This window comes from Acanthochromis polyacanthus, chromosome 1 (assembly GCF_021347895.1).
Source record: "Acanthochromis polyacanthus isolate Apoly-LR-REF ecotype Palm Island chromosome 1, KAUST_Apoly_ChrSc, whole genome shotgun sequence".
NCBI classification, from domain to species: Eukaryota; Metazoa; Chordata; class Actinopteri; family Pomacentridae; genus Acanthochromis; species Acanthochromis polyacanthus.
In genome coordinates, this window is record NC_067113.1 from 60,430,749 (window position 1) to 60,448,904 (window position 18,156).

An 18,156-nucleotide genomic window follows, 5' to 3' on the forward strand; every position below is an offset into this window, starting at 1 on the left:
GGCTCCTCCAACTTTAACGATTTATTTAAAATTCAGTATTGATTTATTTTAAGATCGGTCACCTGATCTCTCATTTTGACCATGAAAACTAACAGGAAAAAAATCCTGAGCTGTAGAAAAACAGCCTATCAAATTTTATTTTTTCCAAAAATGAATTGGGGTCTATGGAGAAAAAGCTTTTTGGAGCCAACCCTAGTGGACGGTGTGATATTGCAAGTTTTTGACACTTCCGGGTGGCCTTCAATTTTGGAGCCAGATGCTACGTCCACTTTATATACAGTCTATGGTCTGTACCCAGCCCGGGGGCGGGGGGAGGGGGTGTGAATGGGTAGAAGGTGAAGCATTGTTTTTAATCGTTTCTAATCTGTAAAGCACTTTGTACTGCAATTTCTTGTATAAAAAATGCTATATAAATAAAGTTTGATTTGATTTGATATAGGTCTTTACAACCAGTCAAAGAAAGAGCCAAGCAGGAATGCCATGTTGTCTTACCCAGATCTTTGTCTAGATTTGTGATTTTCAGTGTGTCGGTTTCTGCTCTGTAGCCGTTTTTGTTTGCCGGACTAACAGATATATCAAAAATGACAACATATAGAGAGGAAGAAGTGTGTAAATGTGGAAAAACTGAGCCACTGGTTGACTTATACCTACTAAGTTCCTTAAAGACATCCTACAAGACGGTCATTGTGGTAGACATCATACAGTGTAAAAGTGTGAACACACTGGAAATCTCATTGACTCTCTTTTTTTTGCCTCCACAGATTAATATGGCTTTGTCGAAAGAAGAAAGAGGTGAACTAATACTTCTCAGTGGACATATTGAAAGATAGCAGATAAATTTCATGCACGTCATCCAAGGAGGATTCCACTTGGCCTTTCCACGGTGGTGAAGGTGGTTAAAAAGTTTAAAGAAACGGGCAGTGTCATGGACAAACCCTATTCTGGAGAAGGTGTTCTCAAAGAAAATCACACATGCAACACACTTGACTGAACGCATAAAGAGTGAATGTGCTAAAATTGACAGCAGTGTGGATGTATTGCATGTGTTCATGTGGAATCTTGCAAAGTGCATCAACTTTTGCATCACAAATGATGGAAATCATACTGAAGATGTTAATAATCCTATTGAATATAATGTGGTTAAAAATTTCATTTCTTGAAAATATGTATTGATATGTATTTTGCCTTTGTATCCAGAATTTAGGGACACCCTGTATTTGCTAAACATCCGATGTTCAAAACAACCAATGCCAAGAACCAAGAACCAATGCAATGGTCACATGTGAGTTCAGCTATGAGACATATAGTATTGCTAAATCACTTGATCGACTAAGATGCAGACAGCAGCATCTGTACTGTCTAATCAAGCATAATTAATCTTAAAGAGCTGTTCTGGTTAAATACTACATTCTATATCCATCTGAGTAGCTTAAGTTTTGGAGTTGACAGAGCATTGCAGTGCTCATTAGTTTCATCCATGTGCTCTCTGACATGTCAAACAACAAGACATGAGTTCTACCCAAAGTTTAACAGTGAGAAATGTAAAATGTTGCCTGGATTGCTGAGTTCTGGCAAACAGCCCTGATCTAAATGATACGTTTCAAGTCGTTCTTGTCATCTAGAGGTGAGGAAATCCTTGACCATAAAGGAAACACGAGCCACCACCATCCCTTGTCAGTCGCATGTCACTTGTGTTTCTCATCATAGGCTATTCTGCAGTCAGATTCTATTTGTGAGCAGCTCATTTGAACATTGCAGCTCCACAGCAGCTAACGTCTGTCCATCAGCAGCCTGGTGCCAAGAACTAACATCTGAGCCACAGATTCAGCTTTCTCAGCTGAAATCAGCTCAAAATGTCACTTGTAAAGGATAAACATCATCTGTACTTGTGAACAGATGGTCAATGCATATGTTGCCTTAAACAGATGTACCTACAGCACTGACAGCAGTGTAGCATGTTGCCATGTGCTAGACTGCATTATTCAGGCTTGTGTTGTCACAGAGTGGTGGCAGCTTAAGACACATGGCAAAAAGCATGATTAAGTGAGGAAAAACCCAGGAGATCACATCTGCATTAGAATGTGTTTCGTGATCTGGGAGAGACAGAGGAGGCAGCTGTACTTATAGGGGTTCCCCAAAGCAATTCCTCTTTCTAAAAATAGCTGCAGTTCTGCCAACCTGGACGAGAGGACGGGGGAAAAAAAAATCATCCGAGGCTTGCATTCAAATGAAGAGAGGCAGAGAGGGAGAGAGCTCACCGATGTCTTGTTAGTATATTGTGACAGCCTTCTAATTAAACTAAAGCACACATAATGGTTGGTAATGAAAGCAGGGAAAAACTACTGATATGTTAAATAACCTAGAGCAACAGAAAATGGTCGTGCACTGGCTTTCTTTCCTGCATTGCACTTTACAGGCGTTGCATAAATTACATGTCACACTTTCCTTATCTTTGGCCCAGATGTTGGGGAGGAGGAGAGGAGAGTGTAAAGAGCTGGTTCTACGAGCAGAGCTGCCCTGAGAGCCAGCTAGGGCGCTCCATAGAGTGTTCATGTCTGTGTTGTCCCTACAGACAGGGTAAAAAAAAAAAAAAAGAAAGAAAAAAATGATAATAAAAAGACGACTAAATGCTCCACTAATCCGGCCGTGAATGAGAGCGGCTCGCTGCAGCAGTTCTTTTATGCTCTGTCGATTCCACGGGGGGATAAACACAACGCTGAGCCAGCACCCAGCTCACCCTCGGCAGCCCCGCTGCACTGCAAACACTGCGGATTAGCTCATTTTATGTCTGTTAACCCATTTAAGCCTACCAGCACATACAGCTGCCACAGTGGGCGCAGGGTTTTCGGGTGACGTAACGCACCCTCTGGCGGACATACTGGAGGTCCTCTTCATCCACAGCTGTCTGACCTGTGAGGGATGGAGGGGAGCAGTTTTTATTTTAGTGCTGTTTTGACTGGAAATCTTAAAAACAATAATTCATTACACAATAATGCACAGTCTAGGACACTAATGGCTGATTAAGAATTGAGATACAGAGCAAACATCCACCCATCCATTAGCTGTAGGCTTACCATTTATACAGACAATCACACTCACATTCACACCTATGGACAATTTGGAGTTACCAGTTAACCTCAACCTGTTTTTGGACTGCGGGAGGAAGACGGAGTACCTGGAGAAAATCCACGCATGCACAGGGAGAACATGCAAAAAAATCCCAGGAAGGCTGGAGCGTGTACCGGTGATCGAGCTGCAAGGTGACAATGCTAACCACCAAGTCACTGTGCAGGCCTACAGTACAAACATGTATTCAGATAACTGACTGAACTGTGCACAGTTTACATAAACTGACGCTACATGACACAGAATGTATCAGTGGCCTTCATACTGTAACATCCGTGAGCTAAAATGTGTGCTGGCTCAGATCTGCTTTATTACAGAATTCAAGTAGAAAACACGACAGAAATATGACGTTTATATTGGCTTCATGTGTTAATTTAAAGATTAAGATTATAGTATCTTTATTGTTACAGACAGATCTGACATTTTCACATCAAGTGGACTTTGAAGTCATATTACTTTTATCGATACACCAACTTTTCCACCTTTGGCCAAGTGTAAAAATTATTATTTGGGCTGTTGTTGTATTTTTATAAAATAAATTGAAGATACACATAAAAACATGGATATAGATGGATGGATATAGACTTTTTGGCTGCCTGATGGTACAAAAAGTAAATGGTCCTATATCTAAACTATCTTTACGGTCCCTTAACATGTTTTCCCAAAATGACAGGGCAGGAAGTGTAGCAGACATATTTTCCAACCCTCATTTGGTTTAAACACAAAAGAGACTTGGCTTGATATAAACCCAATGAAAACAGAGGACTTTTGTCATGAAGGTTTACAACAATATAGACTGCTGAGTGGCGAGACTTGCCCATTTTAATCTGGTTCAATGATTTTGAAATTAACAGCAGTTAAAGCTACCATGTTAAAATCGGAAGATTTTTTTTGGCCTATTCATCCATCTCAACCTCCTCTCCATGCTGAATTTGTGCCTCTATTAGAACATCACTTCCTTTCCTCTTTGTCCACACAATAATTGCTACATGGTGCCTTGACAATGAACTGTAAATCTGGGATCTATTCATAGACTGTACATCAAAGATGGGCATAGCCTCTGAAATGTGAAGCTGAGACATACAGTACACTAGGTAACTTAAACTTGCAGTCTTTTTAATGGCCAGTAGAGGGTGAGTCCTCTGGTTGCAAAAAGAAGTTGGATTACATAGAAATCCATGAGAAAATGACCCTACCCAACACCCTATGACTTTTCAAAAATGTTTTAAGTCTTCTGTAATACAACAGGATGTTCATTTTGTAAATTGTTACCTTTAAGAGTAAACTAAATAATACAGTGGGTTTGATGTAGAATGAGACTATCTTGTGATTGATTTGTAGTGTATTTGATTTCTCAAATGAGATCCGTTCATCATTTATTACATATGGTTTCACAAGAATCAAGATGGTGGCGGCCAAATTCTAAACTTCAGGCTTTAAAGCAGTAGTCAAACCAATGGGTAGTGTCATGGTAGCTACATGGAAGCCATCTCTAATACACACCAAAAAAATTCAGGGTCACCCAGACAATTTAATGTCTTTCATGAAAAGTCACACTTTTATTCATGTGCTAACATAACTGCACAGGGGTTTTCTAATCATCAATGAGCCTTTCAACACCATTAGCTAACACAATGTAGCATTAGAACACAGGAGTGATGGTTGCTGGAAATGTTCCTCTGTACCCCTATGGAGATATTCCATTAAAAATCAGCTGTTTCCAGCTCAAATAGTCATTTACCACATTACCAAAGTCTAGATTGATTCATTTAATGTTATCTTTGTTGACAAAAACTGCTTTTCTTTCAAAAATAAGGACATTTCTAAGTGACCCCAAACTTTTGAATGGTAAAGTTTGTGTCTTTGATCTGTTTGGTTTTCTCTGGTTTCATTGGACCAACAATGCTGAAGCCTCTAAGGGCAATCATAAAGTTATGATTTGATATTTTAGTACATAAGGTTTTATGTGTTTGCATGTTGGATGAAAAGACTGAGAACATTGCCATGTCAAGTGACCCTAAACTTTCAAACGGTAGTGTACATATGATCAAAATGCTGCAAAAACAACTCATGAGGTTGGTTTTCATGGGTCTTAATGGCGTGATAACAGCAAATCCTTTCATTAAAGAAAAGTTTTCTTTTAGAAAGGTATATTAAGATAAGCATAAACTCAACACATTAACTCGAGCTCACACACAACATATTCTTCTGTCAGATTTGTGTAGCCATTACTGTTTTTCCACACAGTAATTTGCTCTTGAAGGTGAAATGTCATTGAAAGGTCATATTTATAGGGCCAAGCAGCGAGGATTTAGTAGCTTTAAGTACTGATCAGCCTTTTCAAATGGGTGAGTAAATATCCTACTTTATCACAGGAAACTAGAGGAGTGTGTCTAAATGCACCGTGCCAGTGTTTGTAACATAACGCTCACAGATGAAAAGTATTACCGTCGAGTCACGCCCAGCGACATCAGTCTGCCGGCCCGTTGCCAGGACGATGCCAAGGGGGGCAGAGTGTGTGCACTGGCCTGAGGAGAAAAATGATGACAATACAGAGATGAAGGCAGATTACATAATGATAAACACAACATGAGGTGGTTCCTTTATCATCGGCTACAGCTGAACCCTCTCTCCTCCCTCCCTCCGTCTCTTATTGCCTTTGCTCTTCATCATTTCTTCTTTTTAAGTTTAATATCTATCTCCTGCTGTTTTCCTCTCACTTTGCTTTCCTTACACCCTCCTTTTATTGCTCTCCTGTCTCTCCTTTCACCCTCTTTTCCTTTTCCTCTTCCAGATCCTCCCTACTCCCCCCTCTTGTCTGGCCCTCTCCTCCTTTAACTTCACTCTCATATTTCTGTTTACTGCTCTCTTCCTTGTTACTCTTCCTGCTTTATTTCCTCCATGCTTCCCTCCCTCAGCCCTAACTCATTCCCTCCTCCCTCGTTCCTCTCCAGCCTTGAAGGAAAGCCAGCCAGTCGTCAGGATGATGTATCCTAGCAACAGTGACATCCCACCCATCCAGCCTCAGTATGAACCAAATTTAATTTTTTGGATGAAGAGGAGAGAGATGGTGATTAGAATGAGAGGAGGAGGGCTGAAAGGATACCAATCAGCCGATAATGTCGCTATCATGGATTTAATTTGAACATCAAACGCTGACCGCACTGCCTGACTGCTTTGCTCCAACTCTTCCCTCAGACCACGACCACGTGACCTTGGTTAAGCATTTTGCAAAGTCAGTGACCACAAATCAAAGATTCCAAAACAACAACATGCAAGGACAGCAACGGGTTGAAGACTTCTGAGGTTTAACGTCTGAGAAGGCTTTAGGCTTTCTGTGAGAGTATTTCAGAACCAATGAAAAGTGTCAAAAATGTCAAAATTCTCTACTTTTACTTTGTTAAATGTGAATATTTTCTGACAACAAGATATTTGAGAACGTCATCTTGGACTTGGAAAGCACTGACTCACATTATTCACCATTAGCTGATATTTTATGGACCAAACAACTAACTTGTTAATCAAGAAAATAACCAGAAAATGAGTCAACAATAAGAATAATTTGTATTCTTTATTCCTTGTGCAAAGTAAACTCTGCAGTCAGGAGTGTCAAAGTCTTCTAAGTTCAGGAGCCACACTCAGCCCAATTTGATCTTAAGTGGGCCGGACCAGTAAAATCATAAAATAATAAATTTGCAGAAAAAAAACAAAACAAAAAACAAACAAACTTGTAGCTCCTCAAATGGCCACTTGAGGCTGACTTCACAACTGAGTCAATCCAATGTTAAAATGTCCAACTTCAAAGCAGAAATAAACATTTTTACAATCCAGTAAGAAAAAGGATTTTGTTCTATAATTTCCTCATTCATGACAACAATAGAGGAGGAGAATCTTTACATAATTGAACCAAAAATTGCATTCAGACCTAAAGTTAAAGATAACTCAGAGGGTTGACAGGTTGGTGTGTTTTGACTGGCCCACCTCAGCTCCACCCTGGCTCCACTGTCTTGTTCATTCTAGGACTGAGTGAGCATTAGGAGGAGTCTAAAGCCACTACGCTGTTCAGGACACCTATGGGTGACATCCTGGAACGCTAATCTATCTGTGTAGACCAGGGGTCGGCAACCTTTAACACTCAAAGAACCATTTCGACCCGTTTCCCACAGAAAAGAAAACACCGGGAGCCGCAAAATCCTTTTGGCATTTAAAATGAAGACAACACTGCATTTATCGCTTTTTTACCTCTATGCCCTTGTTAATCAGTCATGATTAATTAATTACAAAGCCTCTAATTAGATAGATTCATTTTTTAAAATTGTGTCCTACCACTAATATTTATCTTACTTGGTTAATGTCATTTTTGCTCCTGGACCTCATATGTTATGTAATGTTAGCTGGAAATCAATATTTTGCGAATGTCTACTTAACTTGTAAACTCTATTTTTCTATTTATCTTAAGCTAATAACTTTTCTCCGGTAAGTCACTGCCCTATTTTCCAAGACCACACTCCTCTGACTCTCTGACCTGCTGCCTGGATGCTGGACGTGACATCGAGCCGTGTTCTCGTGAGTAACGTCGTATTAACCTGACATATCAAAGAGTACATACTGAGCAAGACAATTATCCATAGTTTACCTTAGTACTCATGAGTGCCCGACACAATGCAGGACTCTGCTGTGAAGACGGAGACGTGCAGAAGTGGTGTATTTGCGACAATAAGAAAAAGAAAGAAATTTGAAGGAGCGACGGCTAGGATTTAGGAACGGTGGCCCACCGCTGCTGAATGAATGCAGAGCAAACACTGGGATCCAAAGATCAACAGGACTCCAAATGAATACATGCAGGCCGGTGAGTGTCGGAGATTGACGGCTGGGACGCATATTTTGACAGAGAAAAAATTAAGACATTTTATTTTGATGTTACAAAATCACCATAATCTTCAAATTTAGAATTAAATTTTAAAAATCAACAATTTAAAATAAAAGAAATTTTAATTAAATAATCTGCTGATTATTTTCCAAAGTTACAGGGAGCCACAACAGAGGGACTAAAGAGCCGCATGCGGCTCCAAAGCCGCGGGTTGCTGACCCCTGGTGTAGACAGTCTATGGGTTTACATCATATCTGACTGGTGATTATGTGGTATTTATGTTCTAGGGACTGTTAAAATGAGTCTTCATTCCTGGGCATTCCTGGGATCTTTCTGCATGGAGTTAGCATGTTTTCCCTGTTCATGCGGTGGTTTTCTCTGGGTTCTCCGGCTTCCTCCCACAGTCCAAAAACATGCTGAGGTTAACTGGTGATTCTAAATTGTCTGTAGGTGTGAATGTGATTGTTTGTCTCTATATGTAGCCCTGTGATAGGCTGGTGATCTGTCCAGGGTGTCTCCTGTCTTCACCCTAAGTCACATGGGATAGACTCCAGCCCCTCATAACCCTAATGAGGATTACAGTAAGTAGTGTTTAGATAATGGATGGATGGATGGCTGTTAAAATTACAGTTATGGCTCCCTCCCTATTCATTTAGAGAGGAGATGTTCTTGTTAGCCTGAAATAACTGCCCAGGAGTGTTACCGAAATGGTTGCCGAGTGGTGAGATTCACCTATAAATACTTTGCACACGGCTTATTCCATCCCAAAACACCAAATATTCAGGAAGGTGGTTGCAGCACCACCTTCAATTTTACTGTGGGTGCTGGTGGTGGGAAATCACGATAAAAAAGCTTTGTGTGTGCAAAATTACAGGCTTATACTCCCAATAATTTTTGAGTTATGGCATTTTCAAATTTTAATAATTCAGGCCAAAATGCCCTCCCCCTAATCCTCGCCTGGAATTTTTAGGTTTTAAAATGCTTATATCTCTGCTTCTGGGTATAACAGAGACTTGAAATTTTTTTTCCAAGCTCTCTACATGTTGGTGATGTCCCAGAAACAACACACACTCTCAGGAGAAGTCTCTACAGAGCAGGGGGGCTTGCCCAAAATGTATAAATTATTTGTAAATAAAACACTCGTAGGGTTAAGGGTGTTAAAAATACTAGAAATCTTACAGACGAATGTCTTAGCACCATTTAGTATTGCTCTAGACCAGACTTTGTTAAATTGGACATGTCTCGCCCCTCCTGTGTAATGGAACTTGTGTTGGCCTAGTGACTGGAAACTCACCAGAGCTAGATTTCCTGGGTGCTAGAACCAGGTGGCGTTGTCGAAACCATAGTTGGTCTGATTGAGTACCAAGATTCCTTGTAAATCTCGCCACATTAGTATTTGAGATCTGCATAAGCATTTCCTTAAATGTCTGAAGCTGCAAATGCGATTATACAAACACTATACGCCAATGGAAAGCTTAGATTCTCATGAATCCGCCGGTATAAACCACTTTCAGATGAGATTACCACAGCGGGTAATATAAACACATTTGTCCGACAAACAACGAATATCCATCCATCCTTTCTCTATACACGGCTTCAACGCACACAGCGCGACTCACATTTCCGGGTTCATCATTACACACAGATGAAAATATTCCACAAAAAACGGCCATATTCCAACCTTGGACATCCAGATGTAACAAGCCAGTAAAATATTTTGTCCAAAACATGTCCTGAAGTCGGTATAAAATCCATGAATCGGTCGTTTTCGAGGAAATGCACCTCGCGATGCGCGTCCAATAGTCCCTGTATTTCTCGTCATATTTTTATTTACAAATAAAATATTAGCGATTTTTTTTTTGTACTGAAAATGGCTGGAATTGACTGCAGCTTATAGGGCTGCAAAAAAAATGCCCAGAGCGCTTTACAGAGGAATGCTGTGACAAAAACAACTGCACAGCTAAGAATCAAGGCACTATTAGCAGCTGCCTCAAAATAAAAACGTAGTAACTGTATCTGATTAACAGCTGTAATGTGATTACTTCATTAAGGAACATTTAGGAAAATTTAATGTAATTGCAGTAACTTGTTACACCAGCACTGGCCGTTTTTACATCTGCCCTGGCGAGAAAGTCGCTCTTTCTTGTTGCAAAGAACATGATAGATATTTGATATTTATCCGTCCTCTGGTTGGGAAAAGTACAGAAAGTCTGTGTCAATAAATATTGACTGAAAGAAGTGTTAGTTCCCAGCCCTGTGTGGACAACATCAGCGGAAAAAGAAAAATACTCTACGAAGTGAGTGTAATGGAAAAGTAACATCCATTAGTTTTTCTCTCTGATGTCTGAGGTCAGCAGCAGCATCTTCACCAGGATGGATGTGGCTGTCAGGAGGTTTAGAGACACCCTGCTGAAATAATCTGAGGAAAATCTTATCAAATGGTTTGACATGTGCTGGATGTTTGAGATTTAAATCTGCCCAACCACCACAGATACATTATGAAGACCTGCGCTGACAAGGACTGGCTTATCCTTTAAAAAATAGCTTTTTCCTTCATTCAAATCTGTGTTCAAAGGGTGATATCAACATTTTCTATTATCGTCTGATCGTAGACATTTTATTTTTACAGATGTGTTGCTCACATGTGGCTCTATGCTGTGCAGGCTGCGTGACCCGAGTTATGGATGTGGTCATTGTAATGTTGCATGGATGTTTTGCTGCTTCCTGTTTCTCTTCATAGATCTCTGCTGAGTTCTTGTTTCTCTTTGTCATTTTAGCGTCTTGTTATCTAATGTTTTCATACCTTTACAAGGTATTCCATCAAATGTGTTCAGTTGGCCTCTCATGAAAAACAAATGTGGATGTGTGATGATTCATTTTACAGCTAATCCAACAGTGACTATTTTAGTAGCTGATCTACACTGTCCAGCCCAAAAAAAAGAGCTGCACACTCTGTTTTGTTGGACTGCCTTAAGCTTTGAGAACGACACTCATTCACCGTGACATCATTTTGATAAGCTTCTGCAATGTCACCGCATTTATTCCTGACCAGAGTTGCATTAATTTTCTACCAAGATCTTATATTGATGATGGGAGAGTTGGACCACTGCACCAAGTCTTCTCCAGAACATCCCAAAGATTCTCAGTGTGTCTGAGGTCTGGACTCTGTGGAGGACAATCCATATGTGAAAATGTCTCATGCTCCCTGATCCACTCATTCTCAATGTGAGCCCCGTGAATCCTGGTATCGTCATCTTGGAACATGCCCATGCCATCAGGGAAGAAAAACTCCACTGATGGAAAGACCTGGTTGTTCAGTATATTCAGGTAGTCAACTGACCTCATTCTTTGGGAACAGAACATTGCTGAACCTGACCAACCCCAGATCATAACCCTAATCCTTGTAGGCAGTAGCCATGATGAGTTCATCACTTCATCCGCCTCTCTTCTTACCCTGATGCACCCATCACTCTGGAACAGGGTAAATCTGGACTCATCAGACCACATGACCTTCTTTCATTTCTCCAGAGTCCAATCTTTATGCTACCTAGCAAACTGAAGCTTTTTTTTCTGATTAGCCTCACTGATCAGTGGTTTTGTTAGAGCTACAGCTGTTTAGTCCCAATCCTTGCAGTTCTCTTCACATTGTGCGAGTAGAAATGTTCTTACTTTCACTATTAAACCAAGCCATGAGGTCTACTGTTGATTTCCTACAATCATCTAAGACAGGGGTGTCAAGATCCGTTCCTGGAGGGCCACTATCCTGCATGTTTTAGATGTTTCCCTCTTCCAACACAGCTGATTCAAATGATCAGGCTCGTTATCAGGCTTCTGCTGAGCTTGATGATCATAGATATATACAAACACTAGGGCTGAATCCCAAACCGCCCCCTACACACTCCCCCTCCACTTCCGAGTGTCACTCCAAAAGAAGTCACACTCGCAGCTGTGGAGGGCACCTATTATTGAAGGGGGAGGGTATAAATACGATCGTCAGGAATGGGACGCCCTGTCGCCTCACCGGAAAACGGAAAACGTCATCGCCATGGTAACACAAAGACGCCTACTGTGCATGGCTGTAGCGCTGTGGCACAGGTTGCAACTATCAAGGATCGCTGCTGCTTCCAGAAGATGAAAGCATCCCACTTTTTTTTCACTCACATGTTTTCCAATCCTATTATCTGGCATTTCAAATGAATCCAACAAATGAATGAATAAATGAATTCAGTCAGTTGTGTTCAAATTTTAAGGTGTCAGGGGGCGCACAATTAAATCAAACGTCAGCAGAGAAGAAGATTTGTTTCTTTTGATTTATCTTTTTACACCACTCTTTTTGTGATGTTCTGTCAGTGTGAAAAGGGTGTGGGAGAAATAATGGATGCATGTGGAACTCACGTCAATATGATTGTTTCCTCCTCCATTTCGACGTTGCACTTCCTGAAAAAGTTGTCCAGAGTGAGCATCGATGCAGACTCGCTATTTAAAGGCTGAACAGTCCACTCTCCCTCCGCACTACGCGGTTTGGGACGGCCCTTAATATGGAGGACCCTCCGCGAGAACGCGCAAACGGAGGGGTAGTGTGTAGGGATAGTGTGTAGGGGCCGGTTTGTATGGAGGTATTTCAGGTGCAAAAGAACCATCCAACACATTATTAAAACCTGAAGGATAGTGGAGAACCATCATCTCTGAGAAAAAATGTGGTCAGAACAAACTCTTAGATCAGGGGTGTCAAACTCAGTTCCTGGAGGGCCACTATCCTGCATGTTTTAGATGTTTCCCTCTTCCAACACACCTGATTCAAATGATCAGCTTATCATCAACATAGATATATACAAACACTGGGGCTGAATCCCAAACCCTATGGAGGTATTTCAGGTGCAAAATGTTTGAGCACCTGTAACATCGACTTTGTAGTTGTGTACATTGAATTTGTATGTGTACATTGAATTTGTATGTGTATCAGCAAATCTGATTTCCCACACTCTATGAGTTGTGTACTTGTAAAATAATTTTTTGTATGTGTCGATTTTTTTTTCTTCCCACAAATACAACACAAAAATACACATTCACAAATCGTAATTACAGGCGCACAAATCACATTTACAGGTGTACAAATCATATTTACAGGTGTACAAATCATATTTACAGGTGTACAAATCCTTCTCTACAAGTCACATATTTCAACATTGACACGCTCACATTTTGCACCTATTGTTGCAGCACACTAAGTGCAAAACATACTTGTGCACCTGTATTGTACGAAGTGAAGTTGAGGTGAGAATTTGAATATGTGCAAATCTGAATGTGAACTTGTGCAATAAGTATGTGAAATAATTTACCACCAAAATACACAAATTGCTACTTACAACCACTCGAATCCTCCCCACGAGTCACACATTCTCTGTTTTCTACAGGTGCAAATCAGAAATCGTACTTCCGGTCCCGCTGAGATATTTGGTGCAAAACTACAAAACGATCAGATCTGTGTATAAATTCTATGCTCTGAGATTGACAGACTTCGGCCAGTCAGGGAGACGCTTTGCCCGCCCAGCCAATCAGAGGTTTTTATTCCGTCTGAGGTCGCTTTACCGACTTCCGGGTGTGGAATTTCACGATGGAGAGAGTGTAGGGAGTTCTTGTTTTGGACGGCTGGTCTGCTCTAATCTCTATAATGTGCATTTCCCAGTGACTCAAATAACTTATCCATTCCTCTTAGTATATTGAAATCAAAGCCCATACCAGTGGTTGGCGACTGGCGGCCCGCGGGGCAAAACTGGCCCATCAGGAATAATATCTGGCCCGCCAGATGATTTTGAAAATTTGATTTGGCATGGAGCCACGCCGGTCCGTCACCGCAACACGAAACTCGCGTTGTCGGCTGCTGCCGGGCATTTCCGCGTTTGCACTACTGGTCGGACACAGTTGTACCAGCCAGATTTCACTGAGTAACAGTGTGTGCAAAACATGTGTGTGTCTCGGGAGTCATTTTTAATACATCTGTGATCAGAGACATGTGTCCCAAGCAGCGGCGATCAGCTGTAGAAGCTCCGCTGCTCGCGGTATCGCCAGTAGCGGTTCTCGACCTGGACCTGGTCTAATGGGGTCTGGATGAGAAAAAAAACAGTAAAATGTGCCTTTGTTGCATTTTCACAAATAGAATAAAGTTTTCACAAATCAGAGACTATGTTTTTATGAATCTGCAGGCTCTGTAGAATAGTCAAGTACAGATTTGAGGAGTGTAGGTACAGTGGTTTTCAATCTGGACCTGGTCTAATAAGGACTGGTTATAAAGCAAAAACGGTGAAATATCCCCTTAAACGTTTTCACAAATAAAATACAAATTTTACAAATACAATAGCTCTTGTCAGGCATAGTTAATGTCTTACCCAAATGTCTAAAATGTTTACACATCAAGAAGTGTCGAAAAAAACAGATAATCAGTGGATAAACTGTCACACCGCAGGTTCATTTCATTTCCCCTTAAGTGCTGAATCGGAAGCTAACTTCAGCGTCGTTGGGCACGTAGAAATGACTGAATAAATTGAATAGAGTAGTCTTCTATGTCACTGTTTCTAAAACAGGGCGTTTTTCTGGACTAATTAAAAAAAAGGTAAAAATTAAGAGTATACCCACTTCTCCAGGGACCACTACACCACTGGTTAAATTCAGGTGGTGACTTAAAAGAGTCCATAAAGAGAATTAATCTTTCAGTTAATCAGAGACAGAGATATGTGGAACAGCATGGGCAGGAGAAACTGTAATCTGAAAAGTAACTAGTTATTTTGTAGATTCAAACCTCCAATATTTACCCCAGAGATGTGGAGTAGTAGAAGTACATCGCGTAAAGCACAAGAACCTAAAATTTGAAGTTAAACATTCTGTAGAGTCAGCAGAAAACTTCAGCGCTCATCACATGACAAATGGAGAAGGAAAGAGAAAAAAAGTTCTGATACATAAATTCTGAGAAAAACTACAGCATAAGTACCTCAAATTTGGACTAAACTACAGTACTTGGCTGAATGTGTTTTGTAATTTTCCACTACTCTCACTATAATCGCATGCAAACTTAAGGGAGACCAAAATAACACCCACAGACACTTGAGCAGGAGAGGAAGAACACAGGAAGGAAGGCAGTGTTTACGTCTGTCATATGAAAACTGAAGGTGTCAGAGTGACTGGCAGCACAGGAGTCACAGGGTTCTCTCTGATTCCTTTAAAGAATCAGCAGCAAATTCTATGACAGACACTTGTAAGTACAGTTTATATGTTCTATCTGTTTGAATTGTTTGTATTAGAATATCAAGGAAGTGCATTTAAAAGAGAAGTCCACGCTTTTTCACTTCCCACTTCCTCTTAAAAAGGATTTTGCTTCATATTTGTCAGACTTTGCATAGATCCCGTTGAGGTTCCGTCCAGTGCTTCTCACACTTGTATGTTCTGTCCTCAGCGTGCCGACATGTCCGCTACCTGCAGCTTCTTATCTCGCGATGAGCTTCTGTGCTGCATCTGTCTGGACGTGTTCACTGATCCGGTCACCATACCGTGCAGACACAGCTTCTGCAAGAGCTGCATCACACAACACTGGACCGTCAATGACCTCAACACATGTCCCATGTGCAGGAGATCTTTCAAGAGAAGACCTGAGCTACATGTTGACGCTGACATTTCTGAGATGGTTCATCAGCTCAGACAGTTAACTGGAGAGGAAATCAGCGTCTGCTCAAAGGAACGAGAGGACAAAGCAGACGTTCTGTGTGACGTCTGCACCAGAACCAAACTGAAGGCTGTCAAGTCCTGCCTGGTGTGTCTGACCTCCTACTGTGAGACTCATCTGGAGCTTCATCACAGATTCCCAGGTCTGAGGAGACATCAGCTGATGGATCCGGAAAAGAACCTGGAGGACAAACTGTGGAAGAAGCATGACAGAGCTGTGGTGCTGCTCTGTGGGATTCAGTAGATATGTGTGTGTTGGAACATACTAACCACCGCTTTGTGCTTCTGGAGGAACGATTTTAAAGACAGAAGGCAGAGCTGGGGAGACAGATCACGGAAAGACGACAGGACCTAAACAACCCCTTTGAGGACAGAAACGAAACATCTTGGATAGGAGGTCAAACATCTTCAAGAACCATAAAAAGAAGTCCAGTTGATTTCTACTGATTGAATTACCGGGACGTGGATGACTGAAAGCCTACAGAGACTCTTCGGGAACATTTTACAGCTAGGTCAGTTTAAAGAGAAGACTGGCTGGACCGTCAGAGAGGCAGGAAATACTAGAAGTCTGGAGAAGTTCAAGGTGCATAAAAAATCCTATTTTAGTTAAAATGCAGTTAAAATGTGTAAGTAAAACTACTGGTTTTGGTACCTCTGACTGATATATTGTTAGATATGACATCTTTAGATTATTAATAGTGAAGCATCAGTGTGCTAGAAGCATGTTACTGTTGGAGCTGCTGCAGGTTTTAACAACTTGATATCACTTTACTGAGGGTTCATCACAGGATAAATGGTTCAATAGATAAAAAAAATTAAGCTCTGGTCCACAAATCTGTTTTTCTCTTTTCTCTGATTTTTACAGAGATATTGGATCATTGGAATATTTTCTGAAATGAAACCATGATAAATGTTCAGAGGGAAAAATGGCTTTTTTGGTGGCGCTGTAAACAACTCATAGACATCTGAAATGTGAGCCAGACTACGCTGCTTTTTGTAAGAAGCCACAGCGTCAATCCTTCATAATGTGCTGTGTTTTAAAAGCTTTTTGTATCACTAATAATCCAATGTCTTCATCTCAAATGTAACTCAAACTGTCAGATAAATGTAGTAGAGTAAAAAGTGCAATATTACCATCTGAAATGTTGAGGGGTGAAGCTGGAAAGTAAAAAAAAAAAACGTTTTCAAAAACTGCAGTTGCCGTGACCTGGGTCAGCATTGCTTTGATGGAAGTCCATATAAAAAGGAGGTGTCAGTGTGTTTTCCATTAACTAGCAATGACAGGACAACTGAGTGCTGCAGTGACACTCAGTTTGTGGAGATTGGAAACAGAGAAAGGCGGTTTTAGCAGGTAATACATGCTGAACCTTGGTGAAACGTCATAGGTTTGTATAAACAAAACACAGATGAAGCTACAGGAAAGTACAGAACTGTCAGTGAGGTGTGTCTCTAACTCACCCTGAAAGCAGGAGTAGGAAGGTGTGGATGTGGTTTTTCATCAAACGGTGCTGTACAGATGTAGCATAGATTTATGTTTTGTCTTTATCTCAGTGTGAAGCCACAGAGGGCCTCTTTAGGGGTACTTGATCTAGGTCAGAGTACTTTCAATTCAATTTAAAGTACTCTGACACCTGCCGCATGTCTTCATGGTTTGATTGGAGCATTTCCAACAGTTACTGTAAAGATTTTGAAATGTTATTTGCACACGTGCACACAGAATAGTATGGTATGTAAACTGAAATTACACTTTTTAAAGCTCTGTTTGTTAATAAGAATCCGTTGCGTTTTTTTCAGTAAGGAATGTATTTTTTCATTAATAAATAAAGGTATTGTCAAAACTTGGCTGAGTCATCTGGTAGTGCACTTTCTGTTTTCACTCGTCCACATCATGTTTGGTATGACTTCAAAATTTCACTTTAAAAAAAGCAGGTAATGCTGTATCAGACCACACCAGACACACGTGTAAAAGAGGAGATAAACCACTGGCTTGGTGTCCAGATATCTCAGCTGGTGTTATAAAATTCTAATAATGTTATGATAAAATGCTCTTTATGATTTCAAACTACTGTATAACTGTGTGACTGTGAACTCATACAACCCAATGTGCCCAGTAAATTTCCATGATTTAACTTTGACCAGGAAAATATAACAAGCTGGTCCTGCAAGCGTCCGATTGAAACTGGCAGCTCAGAAAACTGATAATACCAGTGTAGCTTGTTTATGTGCCTGCATAAAAATTAAACTGTATCCATCTATTACCAGTCACTCGTTCGGACTCTGCTCTGTTCCAGTGATTCCTTGTGCAACTAAAACTTTGCTTTGACTTGAGAAACGACTGAATATTTATTTAGAGAAGTCAGGACTCCACTGAAGAATTCTCCTGACAGTGGGCGACCCATAAACAGGAGCTATAGTCCTCAATGCAGCGGTGTGGGTTTGATTCCAGC

The 18,156-nt window shown here is 40.8% G+C and overlaps 1 long non-coding RNA gene across 1 annotated transcript; it reads left to right on the forward strand.

Annotated features, from left to right (window-relative positions):
* The first annotated feature begins 15,131 nt into the window (after positions 1-15,131).
* On the forward strand, positions 15,132-17,551 carry LOC127536439 (uncharacterized). The gene is made up of 2 exons (XR_007945432.1): positions 15,132-15,245; positions 15,444-17,551. It is a non-coding gene; the product is annotated as an uncharacterized LOC127536439 (long non-coding RNA).
* Positions 17,552-18,156: the final 605 nt, after the last annotated feature.